This window comes from Gossypium hirsutum, chromosome D05, assembly GCF_007990345.1.
Source record: "Gossypium hirsutum isolate 1008001.06 chromosome D05, Gossypium_hirsutum_v2.1, whole genome shotgun sequence".
NCBI lineage: Eukaryota > Viridiplantae > Streptophyta > Magnoliopsida > Malvales > Malvaceae > Gossypium > Gossypium hirsutum.
The window spans coordinates 58,984,163-59,006,853 of NC_053441.1; the positions used below are offsets into that span (position 1 = coordinate 58,984,163).

Genomic DNA, 22,691 nt, shown 5'->3' on the forward strand with positions numbered 1-22,691 from the left:
ATAATTTATAGGTTAAGTGTGATAATAGAAATATTTTGAATTGGTGAATTTTGTGATTTTAAAAGGAAAAATTATTACGTAAATTGAGTTAAAACGAGGTGTCGAGACCTCAAAATTATAAATCAAGCCAAAAATATTTATGGAATGTTAATAAGTTGGTATTAAAGTTTCGTTAGAAAATTTTAATGTTTGGATAGTTAATTAATTAAAAAGAACTAAATTGTAAAAGGTGTAAAATTTGCTAAAAATTATTAAATAGCTTAAGAAATAATTAAAGGAGGACCAAATAGGCAATTAGACATGTGGGCAAAAAGGCTGGACGGTAGAAATATAAAAATTAGTGAAGAGGTAATGTGAACTAATGGCAAAATTGGAAATTTTGTAAAATTAGTGAATAAATATCTTTCTAAAAGAATTTTCTAGCAAATTCTTCATATTTTCCAGCCAAAAATGGCACACAAGAGTTCTCTAAGCTGGTTCTTCATCATTTTTATACTATGTAAGTTCAATTCCTGATTATTTCTTGAAATTTTTGTGTTTTTGTGACTTTTTCAACTAGGTCCACTTGTTGAAGTTAGATTTTTTGATTCTATGAAAGAAATTGAAAGTTGCTATGAATATGTGCTGGATGTATATGATGATTTAGATTGGAATTAGAGATTTAAATTGTTTATATGCCGATTTTATTGAAAGAATTGAATAGATAGTGAATGTTTGAGACCTAATTGTAAAAGAGTTTGAAGTTAGGGTTTTATGTGAAAACTCTGAATTTCAATAGTTGTGAAATAACTTATAATTTCTGGATAAAGTATTAATTGAGAAAAAATTAGCTTAATCGAGGGGTTAATTGAGCAAAGGCTCACTACACCAGAATAGGCCTTTAGCGGCACTTTTAGCGGCGTTTGGAACAAAAGCGCCACAAAAAATCGAGCATTAGCGGTGATTTAGTCAAAGCGCCGCTAAAGGTAGACCATCAGCGGCGATTTCCAAGAAGTGCAGCCAAAAATAGGAATTAGCGGCGTTTTATATAAAGCGCCACAAAAAACCTAAGACCAACGACGTCGTTTTTGCGATTTTTAAACCTTTAGCGGCGTTTTTACTTTAGCGCCGCTAATTCTCCGATCTTTAGCGGCGTTTTTATCTGAGCGCCACTAATGTTCTGGCCTTTAGCGGCGTTTTTGTCTAAGCGCCGCTAATGCTCGTATCATTAGTGGCGTTATTGTCTGAGCGCCACTAATTCTTTGTTCTTTAGCGGCGTTTTTTTCTAAGCGCCGCTAAAGTTCGTGTTTTTAGTGGCGTTTTTATCTGAGCGCCACTAATACTCTGGCCTTTAGCGGCGTTTTATATGTAAGCGCCGCTAATGCTACCCTTAGCGGCGTTTTTTCCGAAGCGCCGCTAATAGTAACAAAAATCTTATAAGTTGAAATAATTAATATTTTGTTCTATTTATTATATAGTCGTATATATTATTTATAAATTATAATTAACAAATAATATTGATTAATACAAAAAGTTTTTATTAAATAGAAGTCGTATATATATAACAGCTAACTATTTATTACTAATTTTCAATCATAGTTGATTTAAATTACTTTACGAGAGAAAATATATTAAATTATGAATAAAATAAAATATAATAAAACTTAAATTTTTGTATTGCAAAGAATAAATTAAAAATAGAATTAACTTTTATAAGAGTAATAAATTTTGGTAGTACTCATGTTCGACTAAATAAATGAAAGGAATTATAAAACACCAATTTATACAAAATATATTTTAACAATTAATTATTGTTTAATCGATTTTGACTATATTTTATGATTATATATATTAAATATTTATGGAATTTTTTTTATGGACGGTATTTTAAGGAGGACTGGGTATAGATTTAAGGTTTGGGATTTAAGGTTAATTTAGGGGTTAGAGGTTTAGGGGTTTGAGATTTAGGGTTTCAACGGTCATGTTAGGGTTTAATTTAGATTAATATTAGTTTTTGATTTTTTTATGGTAAATATATATGTTCTTATATATTTGTAAATATAGATCCAGAATAAATTTAATATATTGAATATTAATATAATAGGTAGATCATCATGATGGATTTATGCATGTCTATTGATTGGTTAATTTGAGACTTGTTAAATGATACAATATCTTGTATATTTAAAAACATTTGTAACCCTAACCATTTGATTTTTTTGATATATATGGCTATAGCAATAGCAGATGCAAAAATATCGATACTTAAGTTCAAAAATGGTAAAACTTATATTTAGATCGATCCAAACGAAAATTATTGTCATAAAGATAATTTGCTACGTACCATATTTCAATGGTCAGGGGGTTTAGACGGTCATGATAGGGTTTCTTAATAAGAGGTTAATATTAGATTGATTAATTTTTACGGTAAATATATATATATGTTCTTATATATTTGTAAAATAAATCCAGTTAGATGAAATTTAATATATTGAAGTTTAGTATATAGTTTATATTATAATTAATATATATAATAGCCATTAGCGGCGTTTTAGTCAAAAACGCCACAAATATTACAATATACGGCGTCGTTTCGTGAATTAGGGAATCAGATTCTATTGTGGCATTTTATAGGGAAGCGCCACTAATATTCTTGAAGCTGTGTCAGAACGGCATCGTTTCAGTTGAATGATGTACTCTATTAGTGGCGTTTTAAGGGAAAACGCCGCAAATATGTCTACAATTTTGTAAAAACGTCACTGTTTCTTTCTGTAATTGAAAATTTAGTGGCATTTTTTCCCGTAGCGCCGCAAAAGGCATGCAATAGCGGCGTTTTTACCCAAAACGCCACAAATGTGACCTATAATTAATTTAAACGGCGCCGTTTCTTTAAAGGCCATTTAACCCTTGTCCTCATCCTTTACGAACTTATTATCGAAAAAAATGCATTTTCTATACCAAATTTTATAATAAAAAATTGTTTTTTATTAACTTAGAGACAAAATTTGTTGTACCAAGTTTATTATAACAAATTTCATCCATTTGTTAAGAGGACATTCGAAGCTTCATACGAAAATTTGTCATAAAGATAATATTGCTTCCTTATTTCAAATTTATACAATATTTTTAACTATATATATAAGTTATTATATTTTAATAGATTTTCACTATATTTTTTTATTATTAAAGAATATTTAGGGAATATTTTGGTCGATGCATGGTATTCTAAGGAGTACGGGCCGGTATATATGAATTTAAGGTTTGATATTTATGGTTTAGGGTTTAGGGGCTACGTTATGCTTTAGGGGTTACAGACGTAAATTTAGGGGTTAAGGACAGGGTTAATTAGGGTTTAGGGTTTAGTGAGGGTTATAGATGTTTTAGGGGTTTGGCCGGGGTTTAGGGTTTCTTAATAGGTTAATATTAGATTGATTAATTTTGAAGGTAAATATATATGTTCTTATATATTTGTAAAATATATATCCAGAATAAATTTAATATTAAGATAAGTTTTGAGTATAATAGGTAGGTGATCACTTTATGCATGTACGTAGCTACATAAATTGAATGGTTAATATGAAGATTACAAGGTTAATTTATAATTTGAGACTTGTTAAATGATACAATATAACTAATAATAGTTATAACGTCCATTTGATATATTTTTACTTATATATGGATATATATGAATATATATGGATATATATATATAGTTATTAATTATTTAATTTGTAAATATAGGACCAAAATAAAATTGGTATAAATAAATAAACAAATAAATAAGTTAGTAATTATTTATTTGTTAAATAAACAAAAAGAAAATGAGAGTTTTAGCGGCGTTTCTATATAAAAACGCCGCAAAAGGTATCCTTTACCGGCGTTTTAGTCAAAAACGCCACAATTATTGCAATATACGGCGTCGTTCCGTGAATTAGGGAATCAGATTCTGTTGTGGCATTTTATAGGGAAGCGCCGTAAAACTTACATAACTTAACTTAAACGGCGCCGTTTCGTCAGCGGACAAATTCACTTACATCAACCCTTAACAAAATTCACTTACATCTTTGCCTCCGTCCTCCAGTTACAACAACCCTTAACAAAATTGCGGAGATTAGGTTTCGAAATTTTCTAAGTGTCGAAATTACAGAAAGAAGTGTGTAAAAACTTATCACGAAAAATAGAAAGGGAAGAAAAGTGGTCAGAGTCGATCTTGAAAGATGGTGGGCACAGCTGCGAGATTTGTCGATTGAATAGGTAAGTCGTTTCTGTTCTTTTTTGATTAAATTTTTGGGTTTTAGGTCAATCTAAGTTATTTGGGGTTTTAGGGTTTCGATTAAACAACATAATTTGTGGGGAATCATTAGATGATGGGGAATAGGTAAGCCGTCTGTCGTCTTGGAACTGTGTTTGAATTTAAGGGGAATTTTACTCATGTCTTCGCCATCCATTGTTTTTCTTTTGCAGAAGAAAAAAGGGGAATTTGTTTGAACTGGAACAAGGCAAGAACAAGAACAAGAACAAGGCAAGGCAAAGGTAAGGCAATGGTGTCGATGGCTTGAATTGAATCTGTCCATGTTGTATTGAAAACATTGTCGAAGACATGAATGAGACATGCATTCTCAATAGCTAGAGAAATAAGTATAAGAGTGAAGGAGAATAATAGAGTGATTAACAAGTTTTAGACTTTGATTTACAAGGATCTTCACAATTCTTTCTGCCAAAACTCAATTTGTGTTTTTGGTTTATAAAAGGCTACAAACTGCCAAATTAATTATTTCTCATCACCCAATTGCCTCCGTTTTCTTTTCCAGATTTAATTAGAATGGTTTTAACCCACTAATTATTTCAGGTGAAGAATATGATGGTTAGATTTTGGTGTGAATTTGACGTGTTTTATTTCTTTAGTGTGAATTATATTTTAGTGTTTTAACCCACTAATGATTTCTCATCACCCAATTGCCAAATAATTTGCTGTTTGCTGTGACTTATTTCTTTTTAAAGTGGGGTGATGTGATTATAATGTAGTACCAATGTAGGAATCATTACTGAAGTTTTGGGTAATTATTAGACAAGTAGGTAGACTATTGATGTTAGTTTAATGGATTTAATGGATTGTTTTTCTGTCATGTTATTTTGGGAACATATATATATGTTCAATTTTGGGAAATGTTAGTTTGGGTACAGTTATATATGTTCAATTTTAAACCTCTAATATCATCTAATTCACTGTCATGTTTCAACATATATTCATATATATTTTCATATATATGTTCAATTTTAGCTTTTTTAGTTTAGCTAACTTTGTGAGTATAAACTCCTGTTTTTTTAATTTTTTTGGCTTTAATTACTTATGTTTTTTCAGTACGTACTAATGTATTTCTGTCTTTTTTTTCCAGGATTTGCTTCGGAATTGAGTGGATTTAAGGTATTTGTTCCTATTTTTCTCTATTTAGGTTTCTTTTAAAAAAAAGTCAAATTGTTAAATTTTTATATGTTATTATATTTTAGTTGTATAGTTTAATTATTATTTTTCATTTTTAGATGGGAGTTTTAATTACCATTTTAGCTAAATTTGCATTTTACTTTGCAACTTATTACATATTATTTGATGTTTAAATTTTCTGCTCAAGATATTCGGCAAAGGCAATTGTTTTAAACTATTAAAATTCGGAATACAACTCTTAAACAACTTTATATATTTGAGTGCGTGTCCAATGATGGGCGAATCGTTTTATCGGTTTAGCGTTTATAAATCATCGATTTCCAATATTATGTGTTGCCATTATAAATTTTACTGGAAAATTAATGATTAATTATCGATCTTAACTTACATAATGGGAATTCGTTAATGATTAATAATCTTTTACATACAAATAAATTTGTATATTTATTTATATTTTCTATTAAAATAAAAATATACTTTTTCGAAATATATTTATTCTGTAATGGCAATTCAAAGTATTATTTCTTTAGTAACAAAAATATCGCGATAAATATAAACAAATTAATTATATCTTGTAATTCGAAGTCAATTTTTTTTACTAACATAATTTGTTGTTTGAATTAATAAAAGCTACAAAATATACATCATATCGTAACGATCTTTGAATTTTCCGGAGATTAAATCTACAAAATTATATTTTAAATGAAATGTTTTCAAAGTTATATTTTAAAACATCTTTGATATATATATATTTATATACAGTTTTAATATATTAATTAAAATTATATTGATATATTTGAAAAATTTAAAGCGTTTCTAAATCATAATTTACATACATAACACATAGCCTACATGACTTATATAATACACAACTTAAATAATTTCCAGAACAGACATAATACATAACTTACATTCATAACTTACATAAACTTATATGTTACCTTACATAATTTGCTGTGACTTATTTCTTTTTAAAGATGGGGTGATGTGATATTATACATAAATTACATAACTTAATTAATTAATATTATACATAACTTACATTAATATTATACATAAATTACATAACTTAATTAATTAATATTATACATAACTTACATTAATATTATACATAAATATTATACATAAATTACATAACTTAGTTAATTAATATTATACATAACTTACATAACATTTTAACAATTTGCATCATAAATAACTTACATAACTTACATAATACATAACTTATATGACTTATATAACTTACATAACATAATTTTCATAATACACAACTTACATAGTTTTCATAATAAATAACTTACATAATACATAACTTACATAGCTTAATTATACTTATTCCTAAATCCTAAACCCGTGCAATTTATTGTCAAGATTAGGCTTCAAGAAATAAGAAATGGACCGGTCTTGGATGAATTTGTCAAGGGTAAGCGACGGTTATCGAAATGGAGTACAAACATTTCTAAATTTTGCATTTCAATATGCAAGCCAAGAGAACATGATTCTTTGCCCGTGTAAGAAGTGTGTCAACATAAACTGGCATTATCGTGAAGTTGTATACGAGCATCTAATTGTTGATGGGTTTGTTCGTGGTTATAAACAATGGTTTTTTCATGGAGAATGCCCGCCTAGTACTTCCTCTTCAAGGATGGATGTATCTTATGATAGTACTGCTTACCATCAGTCTGTTAGAGGGGATGACATGGAAGGGATGTTGCGGGAAGCATTTAATATTCACAGTCATGGTTTACAGTCGTTCCCACCCGACTTTGTGCCATCTGATGATTGTAATCTCGGTGGAAATGCTTTTACCGAACCCGGAGGAAGTGTACATCATGAAGAGCCGAATGGAGAAGCGGCAAAGTTCTATGCGCTACTTAATGAGATGAACTCAAAACTATATGAGGGATCGAAATTTTCAAAAATGTCTTTCTGCATTCGTCTTTTCCAGTTAAAATGTTTGGGAAGGTGGATCGGGAACTCATTGACAATGCTGTTAAAGTTTTTGAGAGAAATGTTTTCGTTTGCAAAAATCCCTCAGTCATGCAAAGATATGAAGAAAATGATGAAAGACTTAGGTCTTGGGTAAAACAAAATCCATAGTTGCCCGAATGATTGCATGTTGTACTGGGGCGATCGGAGAAACCAACAGTGCTGTCATGTATGCGGCGAATCCCGTTGGATAAATAGAAACACAGAAGATGGGAACGACGATGAAAATGATGCACAACTAAGAAAGAAGCCGGTCAAGATTTTGCGGTATTTTTCGCTGATACCAAGGCTTCAAAGGCTTTTCATGTCGTCGAAGACAGCGGAGTCAATGATGTGGCACCATGAAGGACGAACCGATGATGGACTATTAAGGCATCCGGCAGATTCTTTAGCTTGGAAATCATTTGACAATAAATTTCCAAGCTTTGCAAGCGATCCCAGGAGTGTGAGGCTTGGCCTAGCATCTGATGGATTTAATCCTTACAAGATCATGAGTACTGCATACAGTACTTGGCCAGTAGTGCTTGTTCCTTACAATCTGCCTCTGTGGATTTGCATGAAGCAATCTTCCCTTATCTTATCTATGATTATCCCTGGAGAGAAAGGGCCCGGGAATGATATCGACATTTATTTACAGCCACTTATTGAAGAGTTAAAACAATTATGGGCTGGTGTCGAGACATACGATGTGCTGAGAAAGGAGAACTTTAATTTACGTGTAGCTTTGATGTGGACCATTAATGACTTCCCCGCTTATGCCAATTTATCCGGTTGGAGTACCAAGGGTCGTTATGCGTGCCCTTGTTGTGCTGCACAAACATGTTCGCAATGGTTATACAATGGGAAGAAGTTCTCTTACATGGGGCATCGTCGGTGGTTACCGGAAAATCATAGATTTAGATCTCAGAGTTCGACATTTGGCGGTACTGAAGAGTTCAGAGAAGCTCCTTTGCAGACAAGTGGATCTGAAATCTTGTTAATGTTGGAAGATATGAATTTCAGTTATGGGAAGATGAATCAACCGGCAAACACGCAAAGAAATAAAAGATCAAATGATGAAGCTGATGATAACTCCGATGAAGAGGATGATCCTAATGAGGTGGACTTGTGGAAAAAAAGAAGTATTTTTTTTGAGTTGCCTTATTGGGAGCACCACCTTTTACGACACAATCTTGATGTTATGCACATTGAGAAAAATGTCTGCGAGAACATTGTCTGTACAATTTTGAATGTAGACGGAAAATCAAAAGACAATCTTCAGAGTCGACTTGATTTAGTTCAGATGGGAATTCGACCTGATCTTCATCCGAATCCACTTTCGAATGGTAAATATCGGTTGCCGCCTTCTATTTTCTCAATGTCGAAGACAGAGAAAGAAGTGTTCTGCATGGTGTTGAAGGATATAAAGATTCCAGATGCGTATGCATCTAATATATCTCGATGTGTTAGTGTTAAAGATCGAAGACTATATTCGTTAAAATCACATGACTATCACATCTTAATGCAAGATTTACTGCCAGTTGCTCTACGATGTTGTATTTCGAAGAAGGTGACGTCTTGTATAATTGAACTATCCAATATAATGAAAGTCATTTGTGGCAAAGTTTTGGATGTTCAAGAACTTCAGAAGGTACAGGATCGAGCCGCTTTAACTTTATGCAACATGGAGAAAATCTTCCCACCTTCCTTCTTTACTATTATGGTTCACTTGATAATCCATCTCCCGCATGAAGCAATTCTTGGCAGACCCGTTTTCTATCGATGGATGTATCCCATAGAAAGGTGTTAATTACAATTTTTAAAATTTTCCTCCATTCACCTATATGCCTTTAGTTACAACTTTTGATAATGTTGAATACCGTGTTTAGGTTCCTATCCAAATTAAAGTCTTATTGCCGCAACAAGCGTTATCCAGAAGGATCGATTGCTGAAGGCTACTTGGCAGAGGAATGTATGACCTTCTGTTCAAGATATTTGGAAGATGTTGAAACAAGGTTGAACAGACCAAATAGAAATGCTGGACTCACGGATCATAACTTTGCCGAGACTTATTTGTTCCAAAGTTTTGGAGAACCAATCGGTAAAGTTGAAATTGCAGAATTAGATGATTTATCGTAGGTTCAAGCACATCGATATGTTCTATTTCACCACGAATCAATCGAACCTTTACGGAAGTAAGTTCTAGAAATTTGATAAATATTCATCATTTAAAAATTGTTTATAGTCTAACAAAGTGAACATATTTTTAACATAGTGAGTACAAACAAATGTTGAGATCTCGTTCGCGCTCCCAAAGAACACAACATCGAGATATCAATAAGTTGTTTACAGAATCTTTTCATGAATGGTTAAGCCAAACGATATGTAATTGGAGCTTTCACCGACAAATAATAATATTTACTCAAAACATTTTTAATTACTCAGTTTACTTTCCATTCAATAGGTTTGGAGTGGGAAGAACATCACCGACGAAGTTAAATGGCTTTCCCAAGGTCCAAATCGGGTGGTTAAAAGATATAGTGCATTCCTCATAAACGGATTCAGATTTCATACAAAATATCGCGAGAGATTGAGGAGAACGCAAAATTGTGGAATAGTGGTTAATTCCTCAATTACAAGTTATGCTAGTGCTAGGGACAATAATCCTGTGGAGGGAAATGTGGAATATTTTGGACTTCTTACTGACATAATTGAGTTGGATTACTACGGCAAATGGAAAGTTTTCTTATTTCGAGGTGATTGGGCCAATGTTAATACTGCACGTGGAATCAAGCAAGATCAATTTGGTTTCACAATGGTAAACTTTTCTCGATTGATTCACACAGGACAACAATTGATTGATGAGCCGTATGTATTTTCTTCTCAAGTCAAACAAGTTTTTTACTCAAAAGACCCAACTGATGAGGGTTGGTACATTGTACTCCGTAACATCCCTAGAGACTTGTTTGACATGGGCAGTGGAAGTAGAGATGACATTGACGTCAGAACACAAACTTTGCCATTTCCAGAACAGAACTTAAACGAAAACATCCCTAGTACAAGTACACAATTTCAATGGGTCCGCCAGGATACGGATGAAGAGATTTACGAATTATAATGTAGTAAGCTTTTACGATTATCTAATTACATCTACGAATGATGACATTTCAACTATTTTATATGTGATATTATTGTTGTAATTGTATACTAAGTTTTCAACTAATTTATTTGTATTGCAGATAAAATGCCTAGAAGAAAAGTGCGATCGCACCGCATTGTTCAAGGTACTCCAAACTCGGTGGAAACAAACAGCACTGAACAACAGACTGCTATTGGATCTTCGAATGTTCCGGTTACACCTGAGGAACCTATAGAAGTTCAAAGTAATTTAACATTTAATTTACATGTGTGTTGACTTTTTGTTTATTTTTTTTTAAATTTCGTATATTACAATACTTTTATTTTTCAGATGAAACTAGTCGGACGCGGAGAGGTCGCGGACGTACGGTACTGAGCGATTTATACGACCTAGATCCAGTCGAGCGTGTCCAAGTATCCAGTAATAGCTTCGGTCAGCCTGTTGGCTCAGAAGCTCGCCTTTTAGCAGGATACATGGGCATTCTAGCACGGAATGCAAATATGTTGCCAATTAACTTCGAGTCATGGCATAAAGTGCCCGAGAGTAACAAGAACCAAGCTCTCGATAACATTAAGGTAACAAAACGTGTATGTCATTTATAATACTTGGGTTTAAGTTTCGTTTACATTTACTTTCTTAAGTTGTGTTTTTTGTAGGCGAGATTTGCTTTAGAGGTCTCCGATGCTTATGTAAAGAAGGCATTGGGAAAAAGATAGAGAGACCATAAGAGCACTTTAAAGAAAAACTATTTTAAGACAAAAACAACACTCGATGAGAGATTACAAAATGTCCCGCCAGGAATGCTGAGGTACCAGTGGGAAGAGGTCGTTAGATTTTGGACTTCGAAGAAAGGAGAGGTATGTGTAACTTATAAAATTTTGTAATTACTTTGGTGTATAGTATTTCCTAATTAACGTACTAATAATTTCATAATGTAGGATCGTGAAGAAGTTGGAAAAAAAAGTAGGCAGCAACAAAAATTCACTCACACAGCTGGGTCGAAAAGTTTTGCGTGTGTAGCTCATGCAGAGGTATTTTCAATTTTTTAATATTGGCAGATATTTATTACTTACTTACATTAATATTTTTACTATTGTATTGTAGGAACTGTCGTCCGGTCAAAAATTTGGACGCCTTCAACTTTTTGACATTACACATAGGAAGAAAGATGGAAACCCTATGACTCTTGAAGCTGCAGAAATTATGGTACGTGTGCTTAATTAATACAATTTAAATTGTTTTAATAATTTATAGTGTTTATTTTCTAATGATTTATTTCATTTATTGTAATGCAAATATTGTTAAGTTATGTTGTATTGGGTTTTTTTAATATTTATTGCGTTCCTAACTATAGGATTTATTTTTTAGGAAAAATTAAAGGATAAAAAGGCGGAGTACAAAGCGATTGCTTCCAGTGATAGTTCTGTTCATATTGACGACATTGATAACCGGATTATCACTGAAGTTTGGGGTCCTAAAAGGTATGGTCGGGTTCGATTTCAAGGATCTTTTGTTAACCCATCCCAATATTTTGGATCTAACTCGCAACAATATATGCCTTCGAGGAGTCGAGCTGAAGCTGAAGTTCAGAGGTTAAGAGACCAGATGGCTCAGATGCAAGCGACAACAATTGAGCAAATTACACAACTTAAAGCGGGGGCAACATCGAGAGAAGCTGAGGTTCAAAAAAGATATGAAGAACTCCAGCTACAACTGAAAGCAGATGTAGCAGCGAGAGAAGCTGAGGTTTAACGAAAGTATGAAGAACTCCAGCAGCAGCTTAAAGTAGATGCGGCAGCAAGAGAAGCAGAGGCGGCAGCTAGAGAAATACAGGCTGCAGCGAGGGAAGCAGAGCAGCGTCAAAAGTTCGATGAACTCCAGCAGCAGCTTCAAAGCATGATGAAGATGTTTCAGCAGTCGCAACAGCCGCCGTCTTAGACTATCGTGTAAATATACTTCGATTTTGACTTTTAATTATCATTTTAACTTTTAACATTTTTGTAAGAATAATACGAATTTTATTTTATTTATTGATATTTATTATTTGTTTAATATATAGATTTATTACTTTTGGCTGGTTTAGATATGATTTCTTCTGATTTGTTTTTACAGGAGGGCTGAAAATATAAAAAAATTTATTTTACAAATCTGCCAAATTTAGTGGCGGTTTTAAAAAAACGCCACTAAAGGTGTTGGCCTTTAGTGGCGTTTTTGGTCAAAGCGCCGCTAAAGATAAGGGTCTTTAGCGGCGTTTGTGGAAAAAGCGCCACTAAAGATCATGGTCTTTAGCGGCGTTTTTGGGGAAAGCGCTGCTAAAGATTAGGTTCTTTAGTAGCGTTTTGTGGTCGAAGCGCCGCTATAGATCAGGGTCTATTGCGGCGTTTTAGGGGAAAGCGCCGCTAAAGATTAGGTTCTTTAGTGGCGTTTGTGGTCAAAGCGCCGCTATAGATCAGGGTCTATTGCGGCGTTTGAGAAAAAAACGCCGCTAAATACCCTGATCTTTAGCGGCGCTTCTAGCACAAACGCCGCTAAAGATCAGGGTCTTTAGCGGCGCTTCCACTAAAGCGCCGCTAAAGGTCTTAGTCTTCAGCGGCGTTTGTGCTAGAAGCGCCGCTATAGACCAACACCTTTAGCGGCGTTTATTTCTAAAAACGCCGCTAAAGTTAGTAGCGCATTCATTAGCGGCGTCTGTTGCGGCGCTTTTTAAAAAGCGCCACTAAAAGCCTGTTTTGGTTTAGTGGCTGAATTGAATAAACTGTGAAATTTGGGGCAAAATGGATATCAACACTTTGCACTAAAACAGTTTTGGACAGCAGTAGTAGTCTAACTCTTAAAAATCACCAAAAATTGTAGAAATCAAATTAGAAGATGAATAAAATATGTCATTAAATCCTATTGAGTGTAGGTTTTTATAGATGAAACGGTGTAAGCAATGGAATTGTAAATCATGAGATATAATAGGTTTTGTGAGATAAGGTTAGAATGATTTCGGGTTCCCCTGTTTTGACTTTGAAAAATCATAAAAAAATTGGAAAAAAAATAATTAGTGGCTTAAATTTATATGTTTAAAATCATGAATGAGTCTATTTTCAATAGAAACAAACGAGAACATCATCCGTATCTCGTATGAGGAGATAATTAATTTTTAGTAAAGAAGGGTCGGAACTGTCAGAGAGCAGAACATGGGTGACTTTAAAGAATAAACTGTACTTATTGTCTAAACCAAAAATTCTGAAAATTTTATAGTAAGAATATATGTGAGTCTTGTTTTAGAAAAAAAAATTCGGATCTTAATTTGGAGTCTCGTAGCTTAAGATATAAATAATTTAGTGATTATGACTCAAATAGACAGTCTTGAATGAACTATAATAATAGTAGAATTATAAAGAATGTTACATATGAACATGAAATGTATTAAATGAATGATTAAATTTATTTATTTAGATCTGGAAAATTCAAATACGAAGCTAGATCGAAGGAGGGAAAAAGTTCGGAATTAGTAGATTTTGAACACGAACAATTGTCGAGGTATGTTCGTATAACTAAATGAATATAAATTTATGCTTGAAATGTATGGTTGTATCATCATAATTCAAGATATTTAATTATTAAATGTTTAATTTAATATATGTGTACAATAAGTGAATTAAGGTAAGTATAGGGATTGAATGAAATAAAAGTGTGATAATTCATGAAAATATGTGATTATTATATTTGAATGATATTGAATTGTATGGTAAAAAGATTGAGTAATGATATGCTTATGGATGAAAGAAAAGAATTGGATTGAGAAAGTGAAATGAATTGACAAATTGAGTGATATTGAATGAATTATGAATTTAATTGAATGAGAATTGAAATGAGTAACGATAAATGCAAGTAGTATGTGAAATGTGTATTGATTTGGAAATGAGAAAGTAGATATAATTGATTTGAGTTGAATTGTGTTTTTGAAATGACATTGAAATTGATATGAAAGTGAATTTGAATTTGGAAAAAAAAAATAAATAAAAGAATACCCTATTAACTAGTCGAGCTAAGTCGGATTAGTTGGCATGCCATAGGATTTGAGATGTATTCAAGAGATTTTCGGCTTGGCCGAGGAGATATTTCTGTTATTATATTCTTCGGTTTAACCGAAGAGGCATTTAATGCCTTACTGGTGTGTTTGGGAGGATTATGATATATTATACTGGTGTGTTTGGGAGGATATATTATTTTGGTGTGTTTGGGAGGATTATGATATATTGGTGTGTTTGGAGGATTATATTATTCTAGTGAATTGGGATGGAATCTGTGTATCCGTCAAGGCCCGAGTCAAGTTAATAGGTGTAAATAAATGAATTGATCAAATTAATTAAAATTGAATGAATTCATGTATAAAGTGTAATGAAATTATAATTGAGAAATATGAATTGACGAACTCTGAACTTTTACACTATATGTGTACTCCTGAATGTCTATCGAAATTTCGGAAAAATTTAACGAAATACACTTGAAAATAGAATGGAAATGGTGTGGAAATTGTATGGGTATGAAAAATATGGGTGATATGAAAATTCGTATAAGAATGAAAAATTTGAACATAAGATGAAATAATATGAAAAGTATTTTAGATACATGAGGTTATATAAACATGGAAATAATCAATTATTCTTATGTGTACGGTATGTGAGAATGATATAAGTTAATATGATGTTACTTTGATAGGTTGATATCTGAACATGGAACATATGGAATATGTTGGATAATATTATTCAATTGTGAAAGAATTATTAAAATGTGACCATTTGATTTTTATAAGGAACTTATATGTTGAGGGTTGAAATAAAATAGGTTAATACTGTTTTATATTTTTTTTTATACAGACATATGTATACGGTAAGTTAATAATTATATTATATGAACTTACAAAGCATTATGTGCTTACTCCGTTATATTTTTCCCCTATTTTCTAGTGATTTTGGAGACTCGATAGATTAGAAGCTCAGCAGAGATCACTCACACTATCCAATGGCTTAATGAATATGTTTGGTAAGTTAATTAAGGTTATAATGGCATGTATAGGATGGAATGATAGTGTTGACACAAATATGTCCAAATGACTAGCCATTGGCTAATGTTGTATATATTTTGATATCTATAAATAAGGTTATAACATGTAAGTTTGAATGAGATAGTATGTTAAATATTTATTTGTTAATTATTTGTAAAAGGTCCATTCGGTTCGGTAGTGCCTCGTAACCCTGTTCTGACGACAGTTTAGGGTTAGAGGGTGTTACAATAATAAAATATTAATTTTTTTATATTTCTAGTTAAATTTAGATTTTAAAAATATCTTTTATTATTTAAATTGAATTGAAGTTGTAACGGCTCAAGACATAAAAACCTTGTCCAAGCCCAACTTGACCATGGAAGAAGAAACATCATTTGTTTTTACAATTTGGGTTATGAAAAATAATTTAATATAACTAAATTTTGAATTGAGTTTGAAAAAAATTTTGTGGTATATTTTGTACTCTTTTGACTAAAAGAAATGACATCCGGGTCGATTTCATAAGCCTTTGTAATACTGGTTCTAAATGTTCTTCAAGAGAATGAAACTTAACTAGATAATATTACTAATTTGGTTTCGAGAAACATTGAGGAAGTATGTAATGATCTAACTTTTTTATTTTGTTATGTGCCTAGTTTGTTATTGGATTCTATTGAATGATACTTTTCTTTATTTCTCATACATTTTAGTTCTTCAACAACATATTCAAGATTTTATTTTTCTAAAATTTTATATACATTTTTCTATTTTATAAATGATTGTGAGTTTTTTTTATAATTTTTATATAAAATTAGGGTTAATTTGATAAAAATATAAAAATTAAGGACTAAAATTATAACATTCTAAACCCGACCTAGACGTTATGGCCAAATTTGGAGGAATTACGTTAGCGTATTTAAAAACCTAGAAATTGAATTTGAAATCGTGTGTTTTGGCAATATTAATTATGGCAAATCACTTTCCAGTTTTTAAGAAAACACTCATTAAAACTATTTATTTTATTATAGAAAAACACTTAAATGATTACTTTATTTTGCAGTAGAAATTTCAGAGTATTAAATTTCGAGACTTAATTTGCAAAACACAAAACTTTGTAGTTTTAAGTAATAATTACTAAATTCAACTCAGCAAACCAAAACGTAAAGCAAAATATAGAAACAGATTTACAACCGCCCAAAAAATCTAGAAAGTCCAGAATAATTTTAAAACATGAACCATCATACTTAAATAACTGAGAACCTAATCTGAGCTTCTGCATGTCGTTTGGTCCTAAGTATGCCGATTACCTGAGAAGTCAAAGAACTTGAGTGAGCTTATAGACTTAGTGTGTAACTCAACCCAAACAGGCAGAATAGACTCAAATACAGTAACGGTTACAGAAATAGATACAATTCAATTACATATATAATTTCAGTTTTAGATACAGATGCAATCTCATATACAGAATCAAATGCAAATACAAATACAGTTGTAAATACAGACACAGAAATAGATCCTACAACCATCAACTACACACCATCTCCGTCCCACCAATACACACTAAATAGGACAATAAGAGCCCATCCATCTGTCACACCAATAAGTGAGCGTATATCACATTAACCTACGTTTGAAGATCACTCATAAGCACAAAGTTCATCTGATATGAAAAAAATTTTACATATAGATTTTTGGAGCTCTTTGATAGAGTCGTCAATGATCAGTTCGATGCAATCTGCATGGCGGAAGTGACTCGAGGTTTCAAACAAGGGTTCTGGCGACTTTTCGCATGAGCCTAGATGTGGATTTGTTGGCTTTGAAGGTGATGAGGAGGGCGGTGTGAGAAATCCCCAAAATCTCCAAAATTGAAAACCCTAAACAAAAATTCTCAAAATCAAAACCCTTACTCAAAATCCCCATATTAGACCACTGAAAACCTAAAATCCCCAAAATTGACAACCCCAAACAATTTATGGTGATATTAGAAAGAAATGCAAAAGAAAATAAATATTTATTTTTGAAAAAAAAAACAGCTCAACCTCAAGAGACGAAACACACAAATATCGAGAAAGTTAGATTTAGGAAAATCCTAAAATTTTTAGAAACTCTTCAAATGCGACAAAAGAATCTTCCATCTAAATCTAGAAAAAAACTGGAAAAAGAAAATTTGAACAAACAAATTGTACAGAAACTGGTTTTGCAAATGATATGCGATGGATTCAAAAAAGAAATAATAGAAGGATTTGAAGAGAGAAACTTACCAATTAAGAAAAGAGAGAATTAGCAATGATCTATTTTAATAATTTTTTTATATTCAAAAAATTAATTTTAATAATTTTAAAATATTTGTTGACATGACATATAAAATAAATTAGTGTCATGTCAGTAATTAAATACATTTGGACCGCCATGTCAGCAGTTAACGTTGACAATTAGTTAACTAACGGCCACATCAGCATCTTCGTTAAAAACAGATCAATTTGACCCAAAAAAAATTAGGTGTCAAAGTGCTCAAAACAAAAAACATAAATGACCTAAGTGACCAAACAGTCAAACGTTAGTGACTATTTTTGGCATTATGCCTTTTTTTAAATAAAGTTAATATGCACTAGATTTTACTACACTCAATGTGCGTGAATAAAAATATTTTATATTAAAAACAAATGATGATTAGTGGATTGGTAAGGAATTTTCATATGAATTTGTTGGTTTGGTGTTCAATTTTTGAATAATGTTTTTGAGTGGTTTAAGTTGAAGATTATATAAAAGTATGAAAAGATGAAAATATTCTTATAATAATATTAATTAATCATTGATGTAAAAATATTTTAGTAATTTCATAACTAAACTAATGTTGAATTGACAACTACTTTATATATAGGATAGATGCCCTTCATGAGTTCCTTTACCATTCCATATTTTTTTGAGTAATGTCTTTCAATTATTTATTTTGAAGATAATATAGATGTACAAAAATAATTCTTTTATAATAAATTAATTGCATAATAAAATTTAATACTTGAAAATGCAACATTAATTAATTAACTAATTGATTTATTTTAATCATAAATTCCTAAATGCTCTTAACCTCATCCATCATTTTGTTTGGAAGCATCTTTTGCTGCTTTCCAACCTCCATCATTGGTTTCATTGCCACTATCTCCGCCACCATTTCCCTGCTACTGCTGTCAACTTCTTTGGCAGCAATGGAGGGTGGTGACACTTTTAATATAATCTTAAACAAAAAAGTACATTGAATTGTATTAAAATGAGAAATTAGATTTATAAAATAAAAAAGATAGACAAAATGTTCAATGATTGATACCATAACTGCTTCCAAAGGGGTTGAAGGACATTTTTAAAGTTTGGATGGTCATCCCACTCCAACGATTTCCACCATTCTGTGGTTGAGTTGATGATAAGAGAAGGTGGAGCATATGCAAATGGCTGCCCATTGCCAATAAGGGGAACAAATGGAGGAATTCTCTTCAGCTTATCACAGTCAGGAACAACATTGATAACCTCGAGAGAATCACAAACCATCACTCCACTTTTACTGCTGATTCTCTTCAAATTTGGTAACTTACGTAGTCTCAATTCTCTCAATTTGGGAAGATGGAATTTGATGAATGCATCACTCCCTTTTTCTTGAACATCTGATGTTGCTGCTCCCAATATTTCTACTACCTCATCACATTCTGCCACAAAAAATTGTTTCCAACTTTTGGTGGTTTGGAAGCAACCAATGTGGAAGGAACGTCTTCATACTTGAGCAGGACCGTATATAAATTCGTCTTTGATAACAAGGGCACTCAACTTTGGAAGATCTTGAAGAACCAACACCTCGAGGCTTTGAAATGGATGAGCGGAAGAAGAGGCAAAAGAGGACAAGGAAACAACACACTCTATCCCTTTACAATCATAAATCCACAAGTCAATCGCATTTTTGAAGGAAGAAATATCGTCGACTACGCTTCTCAGATAGTCGCACTTCAAAATATTCAACTCTTGAATTTCAATTGGGTGCATAATTAACTCACCTTCCCAATTCTGGACTCCTCCAATTGTTACTGTTCTATCTCTTGTAGGATTCACAAACAGAGGAGCTATGCCCACCTGTAAATTGTACTTGATGAGATTTTTCTTACTTTGTTGCATTGAGGAGATGAACTTATTCAATTCATTCATGTCTTCGGAACGTCCTTTAAAGCATTCCAACTTCAATGGTTCCATCTCCTCTGCTTTTAGACTTGTTTGTCTATTTGTCACATGAAAACTAAAGTGCTGAATGATTAATGGTGTAGTTTAATTAAATGGTTTTAAAAATTTTAGTTTAAAACTTTTTTATGTATACGTACTAAGTCTTTTACATTGCGGTCATCTATCAATCAGGTCTCCACTCAGTAAGAAAATTACCAAAAAAATCATTTTATTTGTAAAGTAAGATATATGATTATGAGGGTGATTTTGTCTTTTCATATTTTTATAAATCATTAAAATTTTATCCATAATGAGATTTAAACCGAGAATATTATGCATATAAATCTTTTCCTTTACATTTGAACTAAAGCAATTTTTAATTTTTATTTCAACTAAAACAATTTTTAATTTTAATTTTTAATAATTTCGTTGATTTAATGTCACAAATGAACATGACACCACTTAGGATTGAAGACAAAACAATGATAAACAATTGTATTCATTTAGTATTCTTAATTTGATGCGTTTTTGTGTTCAGATTTCATTTTACTCATATTTTAATCTAATTTTAATTTTAATATCATACATATTTTTTGTGTTATTATTAATTAGTTCCAAATCATACTTTTCATTATTTATTGTATGCTATTTTTAAACGCACATTTGTGTTCTAAATATGTGATTTTCACACGTATACGCGTGTGATAAGATTTTTAGTATTATTAAAACCTGACTCCTTTAGTATACTTTTTAAAATAATTCAAATTTTTTCAGGTGTAGGCTGTCACGCCTCAAAATCAAGGCGAGAGGGAGAGAGTGAGAGAATTTATGCGATTAAGTGGAAGAAAAGAAAATACGAATTTAGAAACTCCTAATTAGAGAGTAGTAATTAGAAGTTTGGATTAGTTTAGGTGAGATTAGAATTGAAATCTGGGGATAAAATTGAATAAACTACATTAAGGCTCCGTTTGTTTGCCAGTAAAAAGTTTTTTGAAAAATGATTTCTTAAAAATGATTTACTTTTCTAGAAATGATTTATTTTTCTGATGTTTGGATGAATCTTTGTAAAATATTTTCTATTGTTTGGCAGATTTCCTGAAATTTTTTTCCGAAAAAGATGTTTTTACACATATTAATAAATTTATATTTTAAATTATTTTTACATATATTGCAATGATTTATTTATAAATAAATAAATCAAATTAAATATATAATAATACTCAATTATTAAGCTAGAATATTAACACGAGTTTAAATCTTGCCACATGCAAATTTTTTATATTTCCTCTGTCAAGTGTTTATTTTAAGTATAGATATACAATTCATTGAAGCAATAAAGTAAGCATAATACAATTAAAATGCAAATGTAATATTAAAATCCCACCACATGTAAACTTATTATTATTTTTAAATAAAAAGACTAAAATACCGTCAAATAATACAATTTATTTTAATTAAGTAAGAACATTTTAACAATTTCTCTAACCGAATTGGAGCTCAATTGACTCATGACACCAACTCAATTAGGGGGTTTAAATAATATCATAAATATTTGAAAATAATGATGCAGACCCTTTCACTATAGAATAACGAAAGCTTTTATCTAAATACATCGGAAGCACACGCTGGTTGAACAAATAAATGAATCAGTAAAGACACTTGTATTAACCACATAGAAATCATGCACTCCTCTCAATTTTGTCCAATCTTCTGAAAGTTGGATAACAATGAGAAGTCATAGCTAGAAGACTGAGCCAGGTTGAATCCAACCAAATAGTTCTTTTTCCAGCACTGCTTTCTGAGAAGTCATAGCTAGAAGACTGGACCCTTTCTTCTATTACTTGCATTCTGTGACAAAAAATGTATCTATAGAAGAACATCAAATTTTCCTCTTCACTTTTCTCACTTTCTTTTCTTTATTAGAAATTGGTAGTTTATTAAAGCTCATAACAGAACATAAAACAGGAATCAAATAAAACCTGCCAACTAAAGCCCCACAGGCTAAGAAAAAGGCAGAAATAATGCTTCACCCCCACTGTCCAAATCCTTCAAAGTTTCAACATCTCTTGTCAACATAAATTACAAAAGCATTAATGACAGATAGCTCAAGCTATGAACATCTAAAATCAGAGCAATATGCATAGCAGGGATCAAGTAAATAAAAAAAAACCCAAGAAAGCACCAAAATGATTCAAAGATCAAATCTAAACCAATAGAGCACATCTCTAAACCTCAAACAATTAAGAGCAACTTAAAAATAGTCAAAGATAACACCCACCTCTGTATGGAATACCATCATCATAGTCCATAGGAATCACTGGGGATGCATAAGGAGAAAGATTAGGTCGAGCTGCAAACTGAGTAGGCTTTGCCATGGAATCAGCAACACTTTCCTGAAAACAAAGCAAAAGCTATTCCTAAGCATCTTTTGGTCCAAAAAATAGTCATAAATCATACACTACAAATATTTCCCTATTTATTATTATGTCAACATATTAGCAAAAATTGGCAACTTTGAAAGAAATTATTTTGCTTGAATCTAATATATTACAAGTCTAAAAACCAATTAAATCTCCATCTAACATATCCATAAGAAAAAAAAAATCTCCATCTAATATCTATACCAAAAAAATATAAAATACTATGTTCAACTCAATAACCTCCCTATGCTCAATGAGCTTTACTCCACTACCTTTCATATACAAGAGAGGTTTCCATTGTGAATGGAAGCAATCATTCGCATCTCTCCAGATGTGCCCGTGTGAAAGAGGAAATAGGAAATTAATTAAAGATATGCTCTCTGCGTGTCAGTATCACAGGGAGAATATTTTACCTTTAAAGGATATCTAATAGCTTGCGTCCTAAGAGTTAAACCACTGAGCATGCTCATAGGAGTAAAGAAAATAGAAATAATTACAGTTTAGCAC

General features: G+C 31.6%; 1 long non-coding RNA gene across 1 annotated transcript; it reads right to left on the minus strand.

Annotated features, from left to right (window-relative positions):
* Nucleotides 1–21,315: 21,315 nt before the first annotated feature.
* On the minus strand, nucleotides 21,316–22,430 carry LOC107902921 (uncharacterized). The gene is made up of 2 exons (XR_001685632.2): nucleotides 22,043–22,430; nucleotides 21,316–21,810 (listed from the first exon to the last, which is right to left on the minus strand). It is a non-coding gene; the product is annotated as an uncharacterized lncRNA (long non-coding RNA).
* Between the last annotated feature and the right edge of the window lie 261 nt (nucleotides 22,431–22,691).